This window comes from Dromiciops gliroides, chromosome 4, assembly GCF_019393635.1.
Source record: "Dromiciops gliroides isolate mDroGli1 chromosome 4, mDroGli1.pri, whole genome shotgun sequence".
Classification (NCBI taxonomy): Eukaryota; Metazoa; Chordata; class Mammalia; order Microbiotheria; family Microbiotheriidae; genus Dromiciops; species Dromiciops gliroides.
In genome coordinates, this window is record NC_057864.1 from 137,225,180 (window position 1) to 137,252,256 (window position 27,077).

At 35.9% G+C, this 27,077-nt stretch overlaps 1 protein-coding gene across 6 annotated transcripts in view; it reads left to right on the plus strand.

Annotated features, from left to right (window-relative positions):
* The window catches only part of RGS7 (regulator of G protein signaling 7), a 667,489-nt gene that overhangs the window by 40,566 nt on the left and 599,846 nt on the right, over nucleotides 1–27,077 (plus strand). The gene's annotated exons all lie outside the window — the stretch shown is intronic.

Sequence of the window (27,077 nt, forward strand, 5' to 3'; positions counted from 1 at the left end):
TAGGAGTCAGACAACACCTGGGGTTGAATCCTAGCTCTGATATTTACTCCATGTGTGTCATTAAGTAAATTAATCAATTAAATATTTTTGCAAAACATCAGGGAAGGGCTGGGAGACCTGTAAGGTTCATAAAAGTCTTAAATCCCTGATCTAGTATTCCTTATCAGTTTGTGACATTTCCATTTTAGTTGTTCCTGAATGCTAATCCAAGGACAATTTCTTATCTCTTCAGTTCTCCTATGTTTAGCTACTTTTCTCACAAGGGCCTCATGTTTCTCCAAATAGGACACTTTTAGGCATGGTGCCAACTCATGTAAAAAAGACACATATTGTTGATATCACAACATTTAATTAGGTTTAAAGTGAGTAAAACAAAATTGAGCCACAGAATATTTCAAATGCTAATGACAAAGAAAGTGACTTTCCAGTTTTTACCTCGTTTTTGTTGTTTTAACTGTCTTTTTTTTGGGGGGGATTCTTGCTTCCCTCTTTTGAAAACACAAAGCTGGATGACAGATGACTTGAATGAAATAATTTTACATTTATACTTTACTTACAATACTGTAATTTCATTGCTATGGTTAATTCTTCTACTTATAGAAATCCCCACTTAATAACTTAGGTAGTGGTCTTCAAGAAGTGCTTGGGCAAAAAACCCACCACTTTTCTCTACTTAGCTAGGATAGTATTCTGGTAACAGATATACAGCCCACCACCAGCTTCATACTCAAAGCCTCTCCATGTTTGTAAAACCTTTCAGAGTTTGTGCTTTGATGGCATAGCCTTCAAGAACCCAAGCTTACCTATGTATCATGATAGAACATCAGAGGAGGGCTTGAGTAGAAACATAGTAATTTGATTACTTCCCATATGGATCTAGACATTGTGGGATGAGTTTTGAATATGATAAGCAAAATAAAATTATTTAACTATAAAACCAGTACCACATAATTTATTTTAAAATTTTATTGATAATTTTTGTTTTTCTATAACCTTCATTTTTTTTTACTATATTTTTTTCTCCCTGGTAATCAATCCTTTATAGAAAAGAACAGAAAAAAGGAAAAAAATTTAGATCAGGGAAACTAACAAAATATCCAAGACTGGCAGTATATGCAATATTCCACAGCCACATTCTTCCACTTCTGCAAGGAAGGGAAGGAGGTGCACTTTTTATCTCTTCAAGTCCAAGCTTGGTACTGCACAAGTGAAAAAGAAGCTCCTTGTTTTTCTTCCCAAGCAAAACACCAGATAGCATCTAGTATATAGAAAGTGAGCATTGACATGATATTCTCCTAAGGGTGAGCCAGAGGAAAAAGACTGATAACTATCAATGAACAACCGGTCCAAAACACTCCAAAGGACCCCAAAGGTCTTTGGAACTTTCAAAATCTTTAGTACCTTAATAGAGAACTGGATTGAGATAAAAGTTTTTAGCTTCTGATAACCATTTGAAAATGGGGAAGGATATAGGACAAAATATTCATAGCAAAGGAATGTTAACTGGCACTGCTTTTTGTCGACCAGTATCCTTTTTTGGGGGGGGGCAATGGGGGTTAAGTGACTTGCCCAGGGTCACACAGCTAGTAAGTGTCAAGTGTCTGAGGCTGAATTTGAACTCAGGTCCTCCTGAATCCAGGGCCGGTGCTTTTATCCACTGTGCCACCTAGCTGCCCCCTCTCCCTAATTCTTAAAAAAGGTTTCCCTTAACTCTGCTACTGCATCTAGATATTAGGTCATCTCTGTCCTTCCCTTCAGTATTCAATTTCTTATAACCAATGTCTACACTAGATGCTTCTCCTTTCTCACTATGCTCTTTTCAACATCTTGCAATTGGTCTCCCATAGTCACCATACTACTGAAACTGTGGAACTGTTTTCCTTAGCATTTTATAGGGTCTGTGAAATCATTGAAACATATTTTGATAACTTTCAGTATAATTGGTTTCCTTTGTAATCTTATGTATTTTATTTTATGAATTTAATGACATTATTTTGAGAAGGGGTCCATAGGTTTCACCAGACTGCCAAATGTGTCCATGATACAAAAAAGGTTAACAACTCTTGCTCTAAGTTCACCAAAAAGTTTATGACAAACACAATGGCTTGGCCTTTTGCATTTCCTTATTCTCCTTGATCTCTTTGAAGTTTTGGTCACTTTATCACCCCATGTGATACTGACTACTCTTTTTAATTAGTGTGTTCAGAGAACCCACATTCTTATGGCTGTGTGTAATTTCTTTTTCTCTGTAAGCTCCATTAATTTCTTATCCTATACTACCTTTATTTGGGGGCATATAGGTATATGACAGTGTTTACTTTTTATTATGTTTTAGCTATACTTTCCTCCATCTACATGACTAAGTTTCTCCCTTTTGCAAAAGATCACCATATCTTTTGAGAAAAAAAAAGATTTTAACCAAAATGAACTAGGCGATTTTTCCACTAGAAATTTACTGCTTAAGTTCTTTTGCTTAAGAGGCTGGAAGCTTTTTTTTTTTTTTTTAAGAATTATTATTCAGAGCCTTAGGATGTTAATGGCCTCAGGAGTTGGCCATCTCATCTGAGGATAATGTCTTCATTTCAAGTTATTCTTTGTCTATTTAAAAGAAAAAAAGGAAAAAAATAACCCTTAACTTTGCAGTCATCAAGAGAAAGAACACACTGCACACTTTGGAAATATTTCTTGTTGACTTGTGGAATACAAGGACTATTATTCATAGGAGAGAATTAATGCCATTCATTTGCTGACACATCTGTTAACTTGCTCTGCAATCCTCATTTATTTTCTCTGGGTAACTTCAGTGCTTGTTTTACAAACCTCCAGTGCTGTCTGCAGTTTTGAGGGAAGTCCATAGCAGTATAATAAATGAATTCTTGAAAATTAGATTAATATGGATCTAGACATTGTGGGATGAGTTTTGAATATGACTGCATATGTCAGTATCATATCCAACCATTCCAACCCAGAGGAATATTGTAGTTTGAGATAACGTCTCAGACTGTCATTATTAAAAATCTTCATGCTCCTCCCTCATTTTCAATAGGAAGGGATCATTTCCCCTTTGCATAAAATATGTTGGTTATTTATGTGTTTATAAATGATTGTTCCCCAAATCTTTTCTGGTTTACAATTCTGTTACACATGATATTTCTATTAAAGGATAAGCTAATTGTGCCTTCAATGTGCCATGTTAAATGACAGATGCCTACAACTCTAACACCAGATGCCACTGCTGGGAAGAGTTTGTGACCTAAATACACTTAAAGAATTTCTTTTCTTAAATGCACATTCATTCACAGGCACTTACAGCTTGGCTGAGGTAACTGTGATGGCTTCTGTCTTTTTTCTCTAATATTGTGTTCAGTATGAAGTATTTTTAACACTTTTTCTTTTGGGTCACAGTACTTCTTAAATATTAGAAGAAATTTTTGGCTGAGAATTATATCAAATCAGTAATTAAGGGACACCTACAAATTCAACATTAGTAACAAGGGACTCAACTCTGATCTTTAGTATGTAGTTTTGTGTAAAAAGCTAAAAAAATAAAAGTGGACAACACTTAGTAGTGGAGATGATAACTAAGGGACCTACTGTGTGCAGGTCACTTAATATGTTGTTAATAACCCCTCTTTCTGAAATATAGAATTGATGTCAGTAGTCTGAAGACTGAAAACAAGAAGGTGGATCTCATGAGAATAATAAAAACTCTGTTAAGATTAAAAATGTTTTATTTCAAAATAATTTTTTTTGAAGGTCAAAACTGTTTTATCCAGTTGGTACATGGTTATGGGGATAGAGCTGGGTCTTACAACTGTGGCTATTGTGGCTCTGAAGATTCACTCTTGGCCCGCTGCTTCTGTAGTTCCAGCAAATGCTGCCCCCGCTCAAACTCTTTCATGTGACCCAAGAAGCCATAATCCGGGGCGGGGGGCGGGGTCGGGTCCCACAAGTAGCGCCGAACCAAGTGCGCACCCATTGCTGCTGCCGCTTCTGAGGCCTCAGCCTCAGTATCAGCCTCAGCTCCCCGGGTCACCTCAGTCTTCCCCGGTCACCTCAGTTTCCCCCCTCCTCCCCAGAAGCACCTCAAAATAATGAGTTTGATAACGGCCAATAAACATGAAAAGTTCCATATAAAAGGACAGAAAAAATTATTACACGTGCAATAGTAAATCTGGAATGTACAGTTTGTGTTTGTTTAAAAAGTATATATCAAACTTAAACCAGATCATACCAATACACCTTTTTGTCTGCGCCCCTTTCTTAACTTCATTTTGCTGTTTTCTGTTGACAGTTTTTTTAAACCATGGGAATTTTGTTTGGCCAATAAGGGTCTACACTGGCTTTTTTGACCCTTTTAAAGGCATCCCAATTTCACTCCTTATTCCATCATCTGTTTTTTCTTCTGTGCACTATGTAATTGGCTAAAAGAATTTTAGTACCTGCCATTATAAAAGGTACCCTTGGAGTACCTCCAAAAGAACAGGTTATTATGAAAATCAACAAGCGGTGGAGGGCAAAATCCATTAGACAAAGGACCTGTCTCCCTAGGGCCATGTTAGAAGCTACAAAGAACACTTAAAAACTGTCTAGACTATGGCTTTATAATTACATAAAAGTTGAATATAATTTTCTATTGGCCCCTAAGGAAAGGGGATAGCTGACCCAAGATTCTTTGCTATATCCGTCTCTCATACTAGTGCTTCCATCATCTAAAATAGATCTATAAAGTATGATAATTCAACTATGGTGCTTAATACATATTATGATTAAGTTTACAAACTTTCTTTGTCTGTCTAGGATATCTTTAATGATATGAGAAATTCAATTAGAGGATATTAGTACTAATGGAATCAACTTTTATTTTTGGTATATAGTCTTCTGTTGTGAGCTAAAAAAATCTAAATGGGCAAATCTTAACTATCTAGTGAGTGTGGATGATGGCAACGGCTAACTGGAGATTGTTGGTGAGGGCTTTTACTAGGAGATCAATTTGACCCTATTTCTTCATTCTGGTCACTGTGTTCCAGGCATCAAAGAATGTACACTGAAGAAAGCACTCAGCCCTTCCCTTCAGATTTCCCTTCAGCTCCCTAGCAACCAGTAATGGTGCTGTTGTTTATGGGTGTAGTTCTCAGGACTAAGCACTTGATCAAGAATAAAGATCATTGTGTCATAAGTTATTTGTAATTTTTTCTCAGTTAAAACTGTATGTCTGCATTGTGAAGGGTCAGGTAACTGATTCATAAGAAAAAAATAAATCATTAGGGTAAACTGTAATGCTAAGTTTCAATTTGTACCCTAAATATAATGAACAAACAGCTTTTGCTTTCCCAATTGGTCAGCTAGGATTAAGAGAGCATAGTGGTTTCCATTGAAGAAACCTATTGAATAAGTGATAGAAACAGGAATAGATCCATATCCCCTGTGAAGCTTTCCCCAGCTAATACAAGCTCAGAGTCATTTTTCCCACACCCTTAAGTTCTTCATAACATGAAGTGCCTCAAATTATTTTCTAGTTGTTTCATGTGTCTACTTTTTGTTTCTTTAACTAGATGGCAAATTTTAGAGGACAAAGACTATGTTTTGGATAATACTTGTTGGACAAATATTTATCTTATTTATTTATCAATAGATGTAACTCTTATCAGCTTAGTTAATATAAAAACCACTAAGGGACCTACATGTTATATTTATCCAAGGGGATGTATCAGAGTTAATTGATGCACTAAAACAGTATGATGCTGCATATTTTAAATATTATATTTTTATTATTGATCTTCTGTGGCAACCATGGTAATACTAATATTCAGTGGAATCTGAATTATAGAATTCTCGACACACTTATAAATTGTGGGAATCATCCTTTTATATATTTTGGATTTCAATAGGTAAGGAAGCACTTTTAGAGTGGTACCTTTGGTGTTTATGATGTTCCCAGAAACCTCTGAATTACCTGTATGTAGAAGAAGAGAGTATATAAGAGAAAGGGCAGTTCTGTCTACACATTTATAACTACACTGGGAAAATAATATCTAAACCATAAGAAGCACAGTAGAACCTTTAAATAGTGCCTATGTAAACAAAAAGCACTAAAGCAGGTGAACAAATACTGATTTGCCTGTCAATAGGCTTTATTTCCTTTTTACTCCTTTTCCTTCCTCCAACCTCAACAAGTATTTTTTTGATATTGTTCTGTGAAAAGACTATGCTTAGAATCAGTAGGAATACTACTTATACTTTGAATGTGCTAAAAAAGGTGTGTGTGTGTATGTATGTATGTGTGAGTGATTATCAATTACACCTTTTTTCATATAACCCCAGCATATAACAAATATTTTAGAGTTTTTATGACTATGATTGTCTATAACCTCTAGCAGTCTCTTTATCATTATCACTAGTTTTGCCTAAATTTCTGAAAATACCAATGACCAAAGAGGTAAGACACAGTCAAGAACTAGATAGGATGTTGATTACCTCTGAAATTCAATTCATCATGGTATTTTTTTTAAGAGGAGCACTAGATTGGGAATCCAGAGATCTGGACTCTAGAATAGGCTGTTCTGCTAACTTGGTCTCACCTCCTTAGCTCTCAGTTTAAAATCAGAGGGTTGGATTACATGAGATCTAGGGTACCTTCTATCTCTAACACTCTAAATACTTCCTCTCTTTACTCCTTTAATATATTATGTAATAATTGAAGGAACATCTGACTTAAATGGGAGATATAGAATAGGAAATGTCACAATTACACATCATTGCAACTTTTTGAAGGAAATTAACCAAAAGATGTATTTTTAAGCAATTCCTAAAATATCCTATCACTACTGAGGAAATTACATTTGGACAATGAGTTTAAGCTATCTTCTTACTATTATCGGAACCCCCTCTCCCCCCAAATTGAAACCTGTTATAAAGTGTTTTGTCTTGGTAAATAATTAAGAAATACTTATAAACAGAAATAATGAAGTTGTGTAGTAGGGAAACATGATTAATATTTGTGTTATAGGCTAAGAAACTTATTTAAGACTTTAACTATAGGTAGCAGTTATATTTTAGAGGCATGATTTTACTCATGGATGTTCGAAGGCATAGAATAAGCTATACCCATAATGGGGCTATATTTTTCCACTACAATGATAATGATGGCAGCTGCTGCTGCTACTATTACTACAGCACTTGCACATATACAAGTACAAATATATCCATCTTTGTGTGTATGGAATTCAGAGAAAAAGCTTATGCACTGAAAAGGTATGCTTTGGGCCCTCAAAAAGGACAATATAAAACTATTTATAATCTTGGGCTCAATAGGGAGAAATTTTAAACAATCTTCATGGTACAACCAAAGTAAGTTTAAGTGGTTTCACTGTGCCATTGACTCACCATATGACTGGATTTTTGAAGTATCAAACACAATCATATGACACAAACTTCTCTTGCCTTTTAGAGCTAGTAAACCCATGTAACCCATTGCAATTGGATTTCCGTTTTGTTCTTATTTCATTCACAAATCTCTTTATAGATGTTTAACCTCAAATTTTCTTTTTGAGAGACAATAGAGAAGTATAGTATAATCTTATTTACCTAGCTTCCAGAAATCAGAATCCCTGGACCCATTCTACTGAGTTAATTGTTTTACACTGAGGATTTATTATCTTCCCTCCCTTGAGCATCCTCTCCCCCTACTTAGGATAAATGATCACCTTAGGGGTGGGGGAGATACCATTGTGTACTGGTTTATCCAGCCCCTGCCAAATGATGCCACATTTTCCTAGCAGAGGTATACAGACTTTTTGTACATGAATATCAGTCCTGGCCAATATACTTATAGGAAGCTTTTTTTTCTATCCACAGTGAGTAAGATGTTCTTAGGATGAAAATGGAGCATTTGTTTGCAGTAACATTATTATAAGCCTAATGTGGCCTTATAGTAGCTCTTTCAGGACTTTTTCCCTCAATACCCTCCTTTACCATTTTATAGACCAACCATGTTACTCTCCCATCAGTCAGCATCCCACAAATTGGAGACAAAGACACAACCCCATGTGGAAAATGTCAGGCAAATATTCTTGTAAAGCTGAGAAGTTTGTAGGGCCTGTACAGTAGCATTTCCTGCTTGAGGTTAGTGACATTCATTCTTGGCTTCTGAAATGTGATTGTGAGGTTCCTTATTTGGTCACAGATAACTGTCTTGTTCTTTCATTTAATTGTGTGTGACTCTCTATGACAAAGATAGTTTTTTGGTAGATACTGGAGTGATTTGCCATTTCCTTCTTCAGGGTGTTCCTATTTTAAAGATGAAAAACTATGGCTGAAAGGGTCACACACCAGATTTGAACTCAGATCACTCAGTTGTTCCTGACTTCAAGTGCAGTGCTTTGTCCACTGTGCCACCTAGATGCTCCAAAGATAGACTGAATAGATAACTCCAAAAAAAACCCCTAACAGCTGTCATTTTTTGGACCTTAATTCTAAGTACTAAAGCTGATGTTTTAGAGCTATAAATAGGACTATATACAGGACTTTTGTACTAATGGGGGGGGTCTCAGAAATATTTATGAGGTACATAAACTCTAAGGAACTAAGGCATGGTGAAATAAGAACAATTTCTTGTTGGGGCCTAGGCTATCCATAAGAGGGAGCTGCTTCATTGTGGTAATGGTCTTGACTAGAGGTAGAATGTAAATTCTCTAGTCTCTTTTGAATTTCTACTATGTGGACTATCCAGTGCCATAGCCCATTTAAAGATTTTCATGTGTATTTTAATGCAGTGGCGTATGTTTGGTCCTCTGCCCAAATAAGTAGATAGGATAATTTGACCTCAATGAATACTAAACTGGCCAAGTCTCATATTAGTTTTACTTCTACTTGGCCTTCCCTGCTATTTGACAAACAGAATTAGATTTTTCTGGTATGATAGGGGTCATAGCATCCAAAGCTCTCCAGTGCAGAGTGTGAGAGAAATGACAACTTTTTTTCTTAAACTCCTACCAACAAATCTTGGACAAGCTGGTTTTTATACTCCTAAACTGCTTGAGGTAACATGTAGAGGTATTAACTATACCTTATAGAGGTAAAGGAAAAAGACCTAATAAAATACAGAGAAGAATACTCAAGAGGTGTTAGAATCTTTTGAGATAGAACTTAACATGAAAGCCCCTTCTCAAATGTTAAGAGGTAATTGCATCTCCTTCTACCTATTAATTTGCATATAGTAACTACAGGGGATTTCAGGAATGAAAAATCAACACCACATTAAAAAAAATTTGAAATGAAATAGATCTCATATGCTTTGCTCCAGATTACTTCTTTGAGACATCTTAAATATGCAGTAATACCTTAAAATAATTTCCAAAATATTTTCATTACCATAGTAGAGCTGATGATAGCATTTTTATACAAGGCATTTGTGAAGAAATTTGCCCAAAAAGTCATAAAAATGGTCAAGTGAGTTTTTTTCCATATACCATTTACAAGGCATTGTACAAAGCATCGTGAATTATAGTGAACAGAGCTAGAACTGCCATAGAAGAGTAAAGGTTGCCGTAGACTTCCTGGGAGTGGTATTAGCTTCATTGAATATAATAATAGCTAACATTTGTAAATAGATGTTTTCATGGTGTCTTTCCCCATTAGACTACAATCTCCTTGAGAGTAGGGACTATTTTCCACCTTTCTTTGGATCCCCGGGACTTAGCACAGTACCTGGCACATAGTAGGTGTTTGATAAATGTTTATTGACTGACCAACATTTGATTTTAAAGTTTGCAAAGCACTCATTTGATCTTCATAAAAAGTCTTGTGAGGTAAAATATCTGAAATGTTATTACTCCTATTTTAGAGATGAAGAAACTGAGGTTCCAAGATGTGAAAGGGTTCTAGATTCAGATGTGACCTATTCCAACTTTCTCATTTTATAGATGGAGAAGTAACTGAATCTCAGAAAATTTAAGTGACTTCCTAAGGTTATACAGATAATAAGCAGTAAAGGCAGTGTTCAAATCCCAGTCCTTTGACTTAAATGCAATGTTCTTTCCGGTAAGTCATGTTATCTCAGGGGAATGGATTCTATGGTATTCATGAGAGAGAATGCCACAGGGGAAATGCCATGAAGAGAATGAAAAAAACAAACTCTTAAGACCTTTCCCATTAACTCATGAAGATGAGATGGGTTGTGTTCTGGTGGTACCTCTCTTCCAAGCATTGATGATTATAGGGAGAAGCATGTCAAATAGAGAATAGGTAAGCAGTATACAAGGAATTTCAGAACTGCCTATTATAGGGAATATTGTACATGGTTAGTTCTCACTGATTGACAACAAACATTGCCTTTGTTAAATTTCAAGGACCCTAGAAAACTGAGTCTAAATGGATGCTCTATTGGGCAAAGGGTACAAAAATTAAAAAAAAAAGACTCTGAGCATAGGGAAAAAAAAGGCAAGAATATGAATTTTAGGTTCTCTTCCCAATGTGGGAGATATCCATGCTTTGGTAGTTGTATGGGTTAATAATTAATTACTAGTGTTTATGAGGGGCAGAGTTATATAGGGAAGATAGCGAATTAGCAGAGGGAAGGGTGGTGGTGTGGGAGTACCTTTTGTGTGTTCTCAGTAAGTGCCACAAAATATACCTGGGTCAAGTGCTATGAACCCAAGTTTTGCTGGAGGTTAGAGAGAGGAAGGAATTTCTCAGCCTACCATCTTGTAACTTCCTATTTTGACTAATTATTCTTGCTAATTAAGTGTTAATCTCTGTTATTGCTATGTTGCTGAAGTAAAAGAAATATGGTATTGGGGAAAATGCTAGATTTGACATGAGATGACCTTGTTCAAATGCTAGTTCGACCATATGCTACCTATGTGACTTTAGACGGACCTTTTAACTTTATTAGGTCTCAATTTCCTCATTTCTAAAATGAAATTATTGGACTTCTTTGGGTTCAGTTGTTTCAGTCATGTCTGACCATGATCCCTTTAGGGGTTTTCTTGGCAAAGATACTAGAATGATTTGGTATTTCTTTCTCCAGGTCATTTTATGGAGTTTCACTTTCCCTGGATTAAATGACTTCAAAAATTCCTTCCAGTTCCATCTCTGATTCTATGATGATGACTTAACTGCAAGTGCTGTGATTTTCTTTGAAATAAGGCATGCTCAGGGCAAAGCCCTGGTCATCCCATCCTAGGTCTGATTAGCAGTCAGATTTCATGATGGTACCTAAAAATTTGAGTTGGGATTGGAACAAGCACTGATTGATTTCCTCCATGGGTTTCACATTGAGTGATGAATAAAATAGTACCAACTGTTTACATCATTAAGTAATTCAGTTATTCTGTGCCTTGGGGGCTAGTACTACAGCAGATAGGTGAGGTATGAAAATGAGCTAAGATACTGTTATATAAAATAATTCCATTACATTTTTCCTCTGATGCTTCATCATTTGGTGGAGTTGACCATAGGGTCCTCAAAGGCTGTGGTCAAGGATTAAAAGCTTTGACAATTCCTATTCAGATGAACAGGATTCAAGTGTGGGCCTGGCTGTCAACTCCCTCATCCCTGGACCAGTCTCAATAACTTTGAAGAGGCTCCTATTACTGGCTTCTTTCAGTGTATGTAGTCACCTTAGGAGTGGGAGATCTGGTGGGAAACTGACCCTGAACTTGATTTTTTTTCATACGTTTTTCTTCACCAAGTGTTAAGAGGCACTGTGGTATTAAAATGGTGCTCTTGGAATCAGGAGATACCTGGGCTCAAGTTCTACCTTTAACAATAACTAGTATGACCATGAGCCAAATCACTTCAACTTCACTGATTTAATCATTTGAAAATAGGGTAATGTCTTAGTACTTAGCATAAGTATATATATATATATATATTATACTTAGTATAAATTTGTGAGGATAGCAGAATACATGTAGAAAATAATTTTCAATCCTTAAAGCACCATAAATATACCAATTTTTATCATATAGTCCTGCCTTACTAACACTTGTTTAGAACTATTAACCCATCCCCCTGAAAAGTTTAGTGACAAAATTTGCTTTATTCTGGTTTCCATTAAAAATTAGCATTTATATAGTGCTTTAAGGTTTCCAAAGTGTCTTACTTACATTATCTCATTTGATTGTCATAACAACCCTGGGAGATAGGTGATATTATTATTATTATTATTATTTACCATTTTACAAATGAAAAGACTGAGATTAAGAGTAATGGGTACTCGAGGGGGCAGCTAGGTGGCACAGTGGATAGAGCACCAGCCCTGGAGTCAGGAGTACCTGAGTTCAAATCCAGCCTCAGACACTTAACACTTACTAGCTGTGTGACCCTGGGCAAGTCACTTAACCCCAATTGCCTCACTAAAAAAAATAATAAAAAAAAAGAGTAGGTGGTACTCATGGTCATACTGCTAGTAAGTGACTTACCCAGGGTCACACAGATAGTAGATGTCAGAGGCAGGATTTAACTCATGTTTTCCTCTGTCCAATTCTAACATGATAGCCATTGGTCCATCCTAGCTGCTAATATGAATAATAATAAATATTTGCAAAAATGTTGGTGGGTGGGGGAAGGTTTCAGATCTTGGTAACTTTATAGAATAAGATTGATGCTTTCTTATTATTACCAGTGTAGATGAAAACAGGTGTTTTTTTCATCTTTCTTTTCACAATTCGTTGGAAATGAAATCTTATGCTTTGGGGTCATGACTACATAGCATTGTACCCCTAAGGACTCCAATCCTTGAACAAATAGGAGTCTAAGGCCAAAGCCCCTCCCACTATATCACACTGATACTGTCTCATTCTAGCTCATGTTTTGTTCATCTTCCTGGTTTAGATCTTCTCTACTCTGTCCAGTATAGATAAATAAAGGACATTAGGAAATTCAAACTTTGCTTCCAATGAAAACTTCTTTTTTTAAGAAATTAAGGAAGATAAACTCTCCTGGTAGGTTGATATGCACTGCTTATTTCACAGGTCAACTTTTAGGCGATAGTAATTTGGTATTTCTCTCTGCTGAAAAATGCCAAAGGAATGTTACTAATGTGTGTACATGTAGGAATACCAATATGTAAGTTGGAAAGATATTTACCTTAGTTAAAAATTATCTATCTATCAATTATCTATCTATCTCTATCATCTACCTACCTATCTATAGGTATATATATGTATATGTATATATATATATATATACACACACACACACACAGAAGTGTATATTTCATATATACATATATAAATACAATTTACATATGAAATATACATTTCTGTGTATTTGAGTATATAAAGTATGTCTCATTTGTCAGAAGAGAGGTCTGGAAATTTACTTCCCAATTCTCTCTGATAAGCATATCACCTTGATATATATGTTTTATTGTTAAATCTTTCAATGAATCTTGTATTATTTTAACATGTGCATGGGACACACTTTGATGGAGATGTGACTTTAAGGTAGTATTTTGCTCAGGTAAGTCAATTTTTAATAGTCAATCTCCTTATACATAGTGGAATCCTATAACTGTCCTTTTCTGTCAACTATATAACTAAACTATATAACTATATGAATGTAAACACATGGTCTACTGTGGAATAAATTTGTGGAAAGGCTTACTGTTTTCTCGCAGGTTAATTAAGTGTGTCTTCCATGTATGGGTAGATTATTCTCATGAAAATTTTGTGTTGATGGGAAATTGGCATATGGCCAGGTGGTTGTTAATATTTTCTTAACTTCTTTTAAAAAATAATAGGCAAAAGGTTAAAGGATTCCACTTACCAACACTACTAAATAGTAGATATCATCTTAAAGATATGATGAGTATCAATTGATACATCAAAATTGTCTCATTTCTTCTGTGCATACTTGAGCTAATTCAGCTACTCCCATTTTTAAGCACCCTTTCTACCTTTTTATGGAACAAATCAGAGACTCAAATGTTGGTTTTGTGAAGTTTAAAATCTAAATGTGTGGTCTAAAAAATCTGTGTGATCACCTTAAATTAGAAGCTTTAGCACCAGTCTTTGGGCATTAAGCATTTATTAAAGCATACTAGGTATTAGTAAAAAGAAAAATACATGGAGTTCAGAAAGTTAAAAAAAGACCTATCTAACCTAGAGTTCCAGCCTGGTCTGGTTCTTCCTCAAGTCCTCCACAATGAGCCTGTTTCAACCATGTACTCCTCTCAAACTGAGTGTGGAAGCTTTTTCTAGGTCTGGAGCAGAGGTAGTCCTTAAACACTGCTTCAAACTGATTGGTAAGTATCATCGAAATCCATTGGTTCACTAGACTTGAAGGCGGTCTCATGTTGAGTTCACAGTCCTTAGCTTCTGAGAACAATACCTTCTTAAGGGCTAGCCAGGTGTGGTTACAATCTAATTAACTTGAAGTAGGCTAATCATCAAAGTCAATCACTCTCACTTAATTCAATCAATTTAGATTAATCTCCAGGTGATCCTTTGAGTATCTGCCAAATCCCATTATTTTCTCACAGTTTACCAATGTGGTAGTTATATTATTACTGATAGAAAAGAGTTAGTTACAAAATGTTCCTTAAGTGTTCTCAGGATGATATGACTTAATTAGGTTTCTCAAATGCTTGAGAAAAGTTGGCCTATTTTCCCTCTATTGCTTCTTGATGTCATATGAAGTGATGTTACTCATAATCTCACATGATTTTATAAGTAAGTTTAAATTTTAAGCTAATGCTATTCTTAATTGCCATATAGTTCCGTTCGGTAAAGAGATGAAGTGTTTGCTGGCTAAGATCATTTATAGTTATTTTGAATTCTTCATTGCAGGGGTGAATAAATGACCTTCTTATTGGTCTCCTCACCTCCTACTCTGTTCTTCATGAAGCTGCTAAAGTGCAGATCCAACTGTTTTGCTCCCATACTTAATAAACTCTAATTTCTGTAATTTTTGCTGAACTTTTAAACGTTTATTAATTGAAATTAAATTTCAATCAATATACCAAACCTATTTTTAAAAAAATATAAATATAAGCTTTTCTGGCTTACAATGTGGCCCAAACTGCCTTTGCAACTTAATCATATTTTATTCCTCTTTTTACACATTGTGTTCCAGATAATCTAAACTTACTTTTCCTCATACAGGATAATCCATTTTCAATCTCTTTTCATACTGGCTGTCACCAATGCCTGGAATACATTCTCTTCTAACCTCTACCTCAAAATCCAGTTCAATAAGCATGGATCCAGAAAAAAAAAGATGTGAGAAGCAACCCCCTTCACTCTCACACCAATATACTTCTTTGCAGAAATGGAAGGTCCATGCGTGTGGAACACTGCACATGTTTTTAGACTTTTTTGATGTATTGATCAATTTTGATGATTCTCTTCTCTTTTTCTTTGTTATGTTTAAATTATTATATTTTTGGGAGGAAGATGGGGGAGAAATACTAGGGGAAGATTTGATGATTTAGGAAAACAAAAACCATCAATAATTTTTTTAATCTAAAAAAAACAGTTAAAGTGCCACCTTGAACATGAAAATTTTTCCATTTTCCCAACTCCTACTGCCTCCCATGTGTGTATATATGTATATATTTATCTGTATTGATGCACATATGTGTATATGTATCTATATATTCCATGCTTATATATTTACATACTGTATCCTCCAATGTGAGGGTTAGGATTTTTTCCTTGTTGTATATATGTTGCTAGCACCTAGCATAGTGTTTGACACTTAGAAGGTGCTTAAATAAATGCTTGCCAATTGATTAAGTTTCATGTAAAGCACCATAGTGTAGTAGAGAGTTAGCCTTAGTTAATCAGAATACCTGGGTTCAAGCCCTATTTCAGGCATACACACTGGCTATGTGATCATAATTAAATCATCTAACTCAGTGCTCCCAGGAAACTCTATAAGAATATAAGCTTATAGGTACAGTAGCAGCATTGAATGATTGAGATTCTTTTCTAGAAGTTACCTAGACCAGTGAAATAAAAGGTGTCCACCAAGAAAAAAATTAAAGCCTACAAATTTCCTTAATAAATGGCAAAATGGCAAATATTACTTATTTTATTAAAATTATTTTAAAATGTTGACAAAATATCTATTCTTTTAGCTATTTACCTTTTTGTTGTAATACCTTATTTAAGATGGTTGAACTGGAGTTTGAATCCATAATATTCTATATCTTCTCAATTTTATTCTTCATTCTAACAAATTTATGGTCTCATTGTAAACAGTAATTTCCTTTTTGTTAGAATACAATCAATTTAATTTTTTATTCAAATTATTTGATGCTCACAATACCCAGTGCCTCAAATCTCTACTTGAAGAATATATTTATTATATATGTAGGCATGAGGCTTCTGTAGGATATAATAATCTCTCACTATTTACTCCCAAATCATGTTTTATATCGTATTTTTTACTTTATCACATATTAAAGTATATATTTATTTAATCTGGTGGTTCTTGAATTCACTTTGTTGTAGCATTTCTCTCCTTTTAAATTTTCTGGTAGGCTTTTTCAAATCCTCATGAGCACTGCAATTTGAGATAACCATATATCTCATGAAATCATGTTTCTTGTTTTCCTTGGAAAAGTGATAAAACCTTCTCTGCCAACCTCTTTATTTGACTCTTCAAGGAGAAGCTATCTGTAACTTCCTCTTGCCTTCTGGTTTTGTTTATAGGGAGAATGCTAAGATTGACATGATTCAGTTCCTGTACTTATAATGTCCACATATTGGCAACTGGACAAGGCTCTCACTATTGCATTATGTTTCTAGGTGGTCTAATAATTGTGATTCTTACTGACCCCTCTTCTGCTACTTTGGTACCATCATAATAGCTATCATTTATATAGAATCTTAAAGTTTTCTAAGAACTTTACAAATATTTCATTTTATTTTTACAACCCTTGGAGGTAAGGTGCTACCATTATCCTCATTTTATAGATGAGAAAACTGACTCAGACAGAGGTTAAGTGACTTGCTCAGGGTTACACAATTAATAAGTATCTAAGATCAGATTTGAACTCAAGTCTTCTTGACTCCAAGTCCAATGCTCTAGACAGTAAGCAAACTAGCTTCTTCTGTCACTACAGAAATGGTAAGAAGCTGCAAGGTTCTGAGGGTTTTGTATATTTCTTCATTTCATGAAATGTCGTGGATGCAAAATATGTCATCAAGTGTCCAGCCTAGTGGTAATGTTCCTAAAAATACTTAGGCTAGTCCTCAGAAAACATACATAGTCTGAAGCTAGAATTCTACTCAAAGCCTTGCCAATATATTACAGCTGAAAATCACAGTTTACAATCCCTTGGTATAATTTTTTGAGAATATAGCCACCTACTTACCACAAGAGGTATCAGAATAGGAATTTGTGGAAGACCTTTACTATACATTATCACCTAATAAATATTTTTTTTTAAAGTGAGGCAATTGGGGTTAAGTGACTTGCCCAGGGTCACACAGCTAGTAAGTGTCAAGTGTCTGAGGCCGGATTCGAACTCAGGTACTCCTGACTCCAGGGCTGGTACTCTATCCACTGCGCCATCTAGCTGCCCCGTCACCTAATAAATCTTAATAATCATGTCCAAAAATGGGAAAAAGATGACTCTTACAGAATTTGTTCTTGATTAATCCATTCTGGTTCCTTGTGATTGTTGCATCTTTTTTTAAAAAATAGATGTTCATGAACCATGTCTATTGTTCTAAAAATTTCCCAGGAATCAAATCAAGCTCAGAGTTTTCAGGTCCCATTCTCTTTTCCTTTAAAAAAATCAGATAAATATCTGCCCTTCTCCAGCCCTGAAGTAGGTCTCCTGTTTTACATAATATTCAAAATATCGTGGAAAATGATTTGTTATAATACTTGCTACTTTCAATACCCAAAGATGAAGGCTTTTATACATTTTTATCCCATTTTCCATCTAATATATCCAAAATAAAAAATAAAAAACCGAATAAATAATCCCTTCTTTTGGTTGTTGCTTGTCATTAGTTGCTGACAGAAATATGTTATAGGTTTATATTCTTTCTGTTATCAGCCCTTGTTTTTATCTTCTGCATTGTGCATCTACATTGTTCTCTTCAGAAAACTACTACTTTTCTTCCTCATAGGAATTATTTTCCTTTGTGTCTTCAACTTTTAATTGTTGAATGTTTCTCATTCCTTCCCAGTTGACTTTCCATGTAGAATTCTAGTCCATGTGATCCCCAACTATCCTTCCTCTGAAACCTTTGAAATCTATTCTTCCTAACTCTAAGGTTAGGGATCAATTGATTAAAACCTTATAGTAGGCCTTGGGATTCTCTTTCCCAAACCCCATTCTACTGGTATCTTGAGTTCTGCAGGTAACCTTGAGAAACGAAATTTTATCCTTAATACTATCACTCAGTCTCCACCAGTGTACTCCCCATTGATAATCAGTCAGTTAGACTTATTTAGCTTTTAGAAAAAAAATAATTTTTATTGAGGTAATATAGTTTTTAAAAAAAAAATGATTGGTTCATAATATCTCCCAAACTGGGAGCACACTCTTTCACACATAATTACAAGTCCAGGGGGAAAATGATCTCAAACTTAGAGAGCATGTCTAGAAAAGTAGTAACTCACAGTTTCTGGATAGATGGAAATTATTTTTTCCCTTGCTGGAATCTTTATGAAGTTTCCTTTAGGTATAAGTAAATTTGGGACTCCTTGTAAAGTTCTGAACCTGCTTTTCTTCAGTGTTTCTGATTTGATCTTGGCTTCTATTGCAGGTAACTACTGTTAATCACTATTTTTTTCAGGGATGCTTCTAGAGTACTAGAGGGAAGTCCAAATCTTCTAACCCTGAAATTCAGAGTTATCCTTTAGTCAAGGGAGAGGAATATATAGAAACTCTTTCTCCTCATCTTCCTCTTTTTTATTCTCCGTTTTCTCTTCTTGAATTTCTTCCTTTTCCTCTTCTTCTTCCAGGTAATTCACTCTCAAGGACTTGGCTGAAATTGCCCCTCCCCAAGTTTAGCTTCATGGGGATGATATGAAGAAAACATTTTAGGTTTTAATGCGCTATTTTAAAATATGAGTTGTTATTGTTTATTGGGCTTATCTATCACACTATAATGACCTTAATTTCTATGGGCTCTACAGAACTCCAAGGCATTTAAAGCACTATATACTTGAATTCTCGTCTTACAGTTAGAGAAAGTGTCACATATAGAGAAATGAGATAACCTTTGTTGTCTGTGAGTCACTGTTAGTGCAGAAAGTTTCCAGAAAGGAAAGTGTTCTTCCCATTAGACAAGATTGCCTTTAAAAGGGTCGTTTCATGTTCTTGCTAAATTCTGAGCAAGAGTTAGATGGTGCTATATGCATTAATGTTAAACTTTGTTAAACTGGTAAGGTTAATTGTTAAATGCTTTTGGTTAATATAAATTACTGAAAAGTGATTCAATACATGAAAAAGGCAAATAGATTTAATATCTACATTCAATCTTTGACCCTACTGTTTTTTAGAGGAATAGTGAGACTTGTTTACAGACTGTATTTTCAGGGATGTCTTAGGTATGAAAAAGTCCTTCGTTAATGTGATGGAGAAGAGGCAATTTGATGAGACAGCTGCTAAAACATTTTTTAATCACTAAAACAAACCCAATCAGCCTCAAAATATTTTATTTTTAGTTCAGGAAGTTGAGAATTAGTTTGGCTCTCTTGCTTGCTACCTTGCCTCATGACAGCTTTCATCATCCTAGTAATTATAGAAAATACTCTAAGCCAAGTGACACACAGAGACCTCTGCAGCTAATGTAGGTTTAATACCAAGGATCTTTGAGGAAGCAACTTTATTGCCATGCCTGGGGTTTCACAGGGATGGTGGGCAGGGATGGAATCCAAATGTTCTGTTGGTTGCTGTGGTAATTGGTTTAAACTGGTATCATTCAGGAGTTAGACAACTTCAGCCCATCTGGATACATCCAAAATTACTTGAAATCTACCATGTGAGATTTTAGATTTATTTGTGGATGGTGTTTTCATTAAAGAAAAGCTAATCTTTTTATGTAACATAACAATTGCTAAGGATACCTTACTACTTTGAATCAAAAGAATTCATCCTTCATATTCAGTATAAATAACAAAGAAACAAACAATTTTTATTTTTCTCCTAGAGACCATGAAAAGAGTAGGAGGAATGTTGTGGTCATTTGCAACCTGTTCTAATTTTCAAACACAGTGTGATATTCTGGGAAGTCATTGTCAGAGGAGTTATCCAAACCTTCTGGAAATTCAGGCTTTTCAAGAAGTCTGTAGACTCACTTAAATTTTAGAGAAAATGATTAGTGGAACACACTTTGAGAAAATGTTCATATATCCTTTTGAATAATAATCAGTCATTGTCTATTGCTTCCTGTAATTAACTGAAAATTTCTTTTAAGTATTTAGATCCTATACCATCCATTATATATGTGTGTGTGTGTGTGTATGTATGTATACATGTATATATATTGCAGGGCAATGAGGGTTAAGTGACTTGCCCAGGGTCACACAGCTAGTAAGTGTCAAGTGTCTGAGGTTGGATTTGAACTCAGTTCCTCCTGAATCCAGGGCCAATGCTTTATCTACTGTACCACTTAGCCGACCCTACATATATCTTTGGTATTGATATTTATTCATTTTCTGTTGTGGTGTTTTTCAGTTGTTTTAGTTGTGTCCAACTCTCTGTGATCCCATTTTGGCATTTTCTTAGTTTGCCATTTCTTTCTCCAGCTCAGGGTTAAGTGATTTGTCCAAGGTCATATAGTTGATTAGTGTCTAAGGCTGGATTTGAACTCATGAAGATGAGTCTTTCTGATTCCAAGCCCAATGCTCTATCTACCATGCCACCTTGCTGCCCTGATTTTCTATAATACCTTTCAGCAAAATGAGTTTCCTTATTTAATTTTACTAAGTATCTTTTCCCCGTTCTTGCTTTATCTGAGATCATGATTGCCACCCCTTCCTTTTTTTTTAAACTTCATCCAAGGCATAATAGATTTTGATCCAGTCCCTTATTTTAACTCCATGCACATCTTTCTGTTTCAAGTGTGTGGGGTTTTTTTGAGACAACAAATTGTTTAATTCTGTTTTTTAATGCATTCTGCTGTCTTATTCTGTTTTATGGTTGAGTTCCATTCACATTCACAGTTATGATTTTCAGCTGTACATTTCCCTCCATCCTGTTCTCTTATTCTTTTCTTTATTATTGTTTCTTAACCTTTCTTTATAACAAAAAGGAGGGTGGTGAGAGAGGAGTAAACTTAATATCAGTTCCCTAGGTTTGGTGTAACACGGTCCTTTTCTACTACTATCTTTCTTCTGTTTCTTTCAAGCAGAGTCCAATAACACATTCTTATCTTTTTTCCCCCTTTTAAACCCCTTGAGATGTATTCTCCTTAATTAGAATTTGGTTAGCTTAAGACTAATAATACGTCCCTTTATCTATCATACCTTTTATTCCTCCCTTCCTCTTCTCTCCTCTTTTTTCTGTCCCTTACCCAACTCTGTGTGTGTTCTTCCCTCCTTTAACCATTTCATATGAGTGAAGTTCAAGTGTGATCTGCTTTCCCCATCTCTTCCTCATTTATATAGACTTCTACTTGTGCATGTTAATGATATGAGAATTTCTGCCATCCTTTCTTTTTCTCTCTCCTTCCTCTAAGTATATTCTTCTGCTTTTCCATTTTTCTTTTAAAATCATCAAAACAGAACAAAACCACTTACAGGTCTTCTTTCTATCTATCGTTCCATAATATCTGATGATGATAGAATTCTGAGGTGATGTGTGTGTGTGTGTGTGTGTGTATACACACATACATACATACATATATATCATCTCCCCATATTACAGTGTAAATAGTTTGCCCTTTTAAAGCCTCTTGTTATTGCTTACTCATGTTTACCTTTTAAATGTTTCTCTTGACTCCTACAATTATATTTCAGAGTATCTACTCAGTTCTGATATGCATCATCAGGAATAATTAGAAGTTCTCATTAAAGGCTGGATTATGCTGTTTTGCTAGTTGTTATTCCTGATGGCAACATTATATCTTTTGCCTTCTGGAATATTGTATTCCAAGTTCTCTACTCCTTCATGTGGTAGGTGCTAAATCTTGTGTGATTGTAACTGGTTTCTCTGTACTTGAATTCATTCTTTCTGAATGCTTTTAGTTTTCTTCTTTAAACTGAAATTTCTGGATTTTTGCTGTAATGTTCCTGTGAGTTTTCATTTAGGGTCTTCTTTTAGGAAAAGACTGATGGATGGATTCTATTTCTATGTTGCCCTCTGTTTCTATGATATCTGGGGGTGTTTAAGATTTCTTGAAATATTATATGTATGCCCCCTTTTTTATTTTTTTTTTAAATCATGGCTTTCAGATAGCCCAGTGATTCTTAAATTAACTCTCCTTGACCATTTTCCCAGGTCAGTTGTTTTGCTATGAGATACCTTACATTTTCTTTTATTTTTTCAGTATTTGACTTTTAAAAAATATTTATTGTCTCATGGAGATATTAGCTTTCATTTCATTAATTCTAATTTTCAAGGAGTTTCTTTTTTTCTGGTTCAAGATTTTGTAATTCTTCCAAGCTGTTGTTCTCTTTCCAAATCTTTGTTCCATTGCTCTAATTTCTTTTCTAATTTTTTCTCTAGTGTCCTCAATTTTTTTCCTGTTTGTTTTTACTTTTATTTTTCCTTCCCTGTTCTACCCTCCCTTCATTCACCCTTCCCTCCTTATCCTCTTCCCCTCCTACTTTCCTATAGGGTTAAATAGATTACTCCTCCCAATTGGGTGTGTATGTTATTCCCTCCTTGAGCCCACTCTGATGAGATTAAGATCTTTGAGCTAATTCTGTGTTCTAAATCTTCTTCCTCTCTCCCTCCTCAACCCTCCCTATAAAATCAAGCAATACAATATGTCATACATGTGCAGTTATGTAGAACACCTTCACCTTTGCTTTTTACTGTTCCCTTCCGCAATTTGCCCTTACTTCCTTCCCCTCTTATCCCCCTCCCCTTATCTCCTTCCCTTCCTACTTTTCCACAGGGCAAAAATACATACCCACTTGAGTATATATGTTATTCCCTCTTTGAACTAATTCTGATGATAGTAAGGTTCCCTCACTGCCCTTTTCCTTCCCCCTCTTCCCCTCCCCTCCATAAGCTTTTGTTTCCTTCATGTGAGCTACCTCTCCCCAGTCCACCTCTCCCCTTCCTCTTCCCCCAGTCTATTACTCCTTCCCCTCAACCCTATTTTAAAGATGTCATCATGGGTTAGCTAAGTGGCACACTGAACAAAGCACCAGCCCTGGATGCCCCTGAGCCCAAATCCAGCCCCAGCCATATGATACCCTACACGGTTTGCCCTACAAAGAACAAGGATAAAGAAAAGATAAATGCTTTACAGATATCAAATCTTCATATTCAGTTCAGACGTGTGTCCTCTGTGTATTCCTTACTGAGAAAGTTCTTATGAGTTGAAAGTATCATCTTCTCATGTAAGAATGTAAACAGTTTAACCTTTTAATGTCCCTTATGATTTCTTTTTCCTGTTTACCTTTTTATGCTTCTCCAGGGTCTTGTATTCAAAAGTCAAATTTTCTACTCAGTTTAGGTCTTTTTATCACAAATGCCTGAAAGTCCCCTTTTTCATTGAAATCCCATTTTTTCCTCTGAAGGATTATAATTAGTTTTGCTGGGTATGTGATTCTTGACTGTAGTCCCAGTTCCTTTGCCCTCTGGAATATCATATTCCATGCCCTCCAGTCCTTTAATGTAGATGCTGCTAGATCTTTTTTTTATCCTTATTGGAGCTCCACAGTATTTGTATTCCTTTTTTCTAACTGCTTGCAATATTTTCTCCTTGACCTGGGAGCTCTGGAATTTGGCTATAATATTCCTGGAAATTTTCCTTTTGGGATCTCTTTCTGGAGGTGTCTAGTAGATTCTTTCAATTCCTATTTTACTTTCTGCTTCTAGAATATCAGGGCAATTTGCCCTTACAATTTCTTGGAAGATGATGTCTAGGCTCTTATTTTGGTCATGGTTTTCAGGTAGTACAATGATTTTCAAATGATCTCTCCTGGATTTATTTTCCAGGTCAGCTGTTATTCCAAGGAGATATTTCACATTGCCCTCTATTTTTTCATCCAATTGGACTTGCTTTACTGTGTCTTGGTTTCTCATAAGGTCACTAGCTTCCATTTGTCCAATCCTAATTCTTAGGTAATTATTTTCTTCAGACAGCTTGTTTATCTCATTTTCCATTTGACTTTTCAAGCTGTTGACTTTTTTCTCATGACTTGCCTGCATCGCTCTCATTCCTCTTTCCATTCTTTCCTCCCTCTCTCTAAATCTTCCTTCTATCTTTCCTACTTTCTCTTAAAAGTCCCTTTTGAGAGCTTCCATGGCCTGAGACCAGTTCATATTTTTCTTGGAAGCTTTGGATGTAGGGGCCCTGAGGTTGTTATCCTCTTCTGAGGGTGCACTTTGATCTTCCTTGTTGCTGAAGAAACTTTTGATAGTTCTCAACTTTCTTTGCTTGCTCATCTTGCCATCTTTTACTTGACTTTTAATTCCCCACTTGGGGGCCCTGCTTCTAGGCTACACTACTGTCCCCAGCTTCAGAGGATCCCAGGTGTTTTGGTTTGAGGGAGGACAGGTTTTTTTCTTGTCTGGCCTGTTCTCTGGTCTGAAGATAACCTCAAGCCAACTTACTAAATAATCAACCAGTAAAGCTTTCTGTGCTGTGGTACTTAGCTTTGACAAGCCTGTGCTCCTCCCCCTTCCTGGTTCCCCACTGGGGTGGGACAGCTGAATTCCTCCCTAGGTCCTGCTGACTCCCCTGCATGTCCCCCCTCCCCCCACCCCCAGCCAGCCGTTCAGCCCTCTCACCTGACTGCAAGCATAGTTCCAGAAGATGCTGGTGCTGTAGCTGATTCAGAGGCTCGGGGGTTAAGTTCCTTTGGTGCAGTTTGCCTGGGGTCTCTGTTGGTGGGATTGCAGGGTTGGACTTTTATCACAGCCCAGCAAGTCCCCCTTTAATCTGTCTATGGTTGGAAAATAATCTCAGCCCATATTTTTGTGGGTTTTTCTTCTCCACGGGTTCTTTTATTGCTGTTTTGGGGGTAATTGTATCAGGAGCTCTGTGCGTTTAATACCTTTCCTCCACCATCTTGGCTCTGCCCCCTCATGAATCCTCATTTATTTTTTTAAATTAATTTTAGCTCTTCTTCTTACTAAAACTCTAGCTTTATCTCCTCTATGAATTTCAGTTGGATTTGTGCCCAAGTTGTTGGGGGTTTTGTTGTTGATGTTGTTGTTTTGTGTGTGGTTTGTTTGTTTGTTTTTTTGAGGCTTTGTTTGTAGATATTTTAGGGTCATTTTTTTTGATCTGGGTTTGTTTATTGAGAATCTTTGTCACCATAATAGCTCTTTATTGTAGGATTCTTTTTTGTTTGCTCATTTTTCTAGCTGACTTCCTAATTTCAGACTTTATATTAGGGACAGGCTCTGTGCTCTTCTGGGGAGAATGTCTGTGTTGAGCTTTTGTCCAATTGGGTCCTTCTATTGCTTTCTTAGGTTATTAAGTATTGTGCTAATCTAGGATCTTGGGGAAAGCTCAGGATGGGGCCCTGTAAGCTTTCAGTACTACTGAAGTAGTTCTGATTCAGGGCAAAGTATGGTCATGGCCTTGCTGATTTGAACTGTACAAGTTCCTGACCTGGAACTGGGTCTTTACAACAGTCCTGCTGGCTTGCCCCTAATTAGAAATATCATTAGATGGTTGCTGGACTTGGCTAATATCAGTTGCCTAGAAAGTTCTGCAGGTTCAGAATTAGATAGTTTCTGGTTTTCCTTTAGTTTAAGGTACTTATTCTGGTTATTTCTCTGTTGGTTTCACAATGGATTGGAGACTGTAACTGAGACCCTTGTATTATGCTTAGGGTGAGAGGTTTTACTCTTGGTTACTCATCTACTCTTTGCTTATGAATTTACTCCTTGTTTAGTCTACAGGTTATGATTGCTGCTCATCCTTGAATGTCACCTATAGGCACAAGTCCCCTCCTCAGTCAGCCCTATATCTGAGTTGGAACTGGATAGTGAATGATGGCACTGCTAGTTGGGAATTATTTCCAAAATTTATACAAAGGTAGATGTTCATCTTCCCCCTCCCTCCTCACTTCATGGGTCTGGAATATCTTCTTGCCCTGGCACACAAACTCAGGACTCTCTTATTTCCTGTCTTCTCAGATGCTCTGCATAGCACATCCCTGGCCAGACCATGTCATCAGTGTCCACAGACTTATCCATCTGTTGCCCTATGCTGAACTGGGATGGAAATGTGACTGTGATATTTTTCCCCTTGTATTTCCCAGTCAGAACTCAGTCTGGTGCATTTTCTTGATCTTTATGAAAGAGTTGTATTTGGGGAATCTTAGCTGTACTTCCTGCAACTCCACCATTTTGGCTCTACTTTTGAATATCATTTAGTCCCAAATGATCTGTTTCAGAGTTACAGTGATATAGTATTAACAGATAATAGTTTTCTTATAATGTGTGTGTGTGGTCTCTTTGTTTTCTCTGAAAGAATATGTGCTTCTTGAGTGTAAGGGCTATGCTTTTGTCTTTCTTTGCATTCCCAGTATCAAGCTCATTTTATAGATGAGGAAACTGAGGCAAACAGGACACTCTATCCACTGTACCACCTAGTTGCCCCCTAACATAGAATATGCATTGCTCAAAAAGCACTTATTAAGTACTCCATCATCTATCTATCCAATCTATTGAGGTAGTATTGCATAGTGGATAGAGTGCTGGGCTTGGGTGGGGGTTTGTGTGTCAAGAAGACCTAGGTTCAATCCTACTTTGACAGTAGTTGTATCACTCTGGGTAAGTTACTTAATCTCTATGTTGCCTCTATGTATGGTAGAGTTCCCCACAATAAAAAAAAATCCTTATATTTTCAAATTTATATATATATGTGTGTGTATATATATATATGTATGTATATATACATACATAATATATACACATATGCAGATATATTCATAAGCTATCTCTATATATAACACCTATATAATAA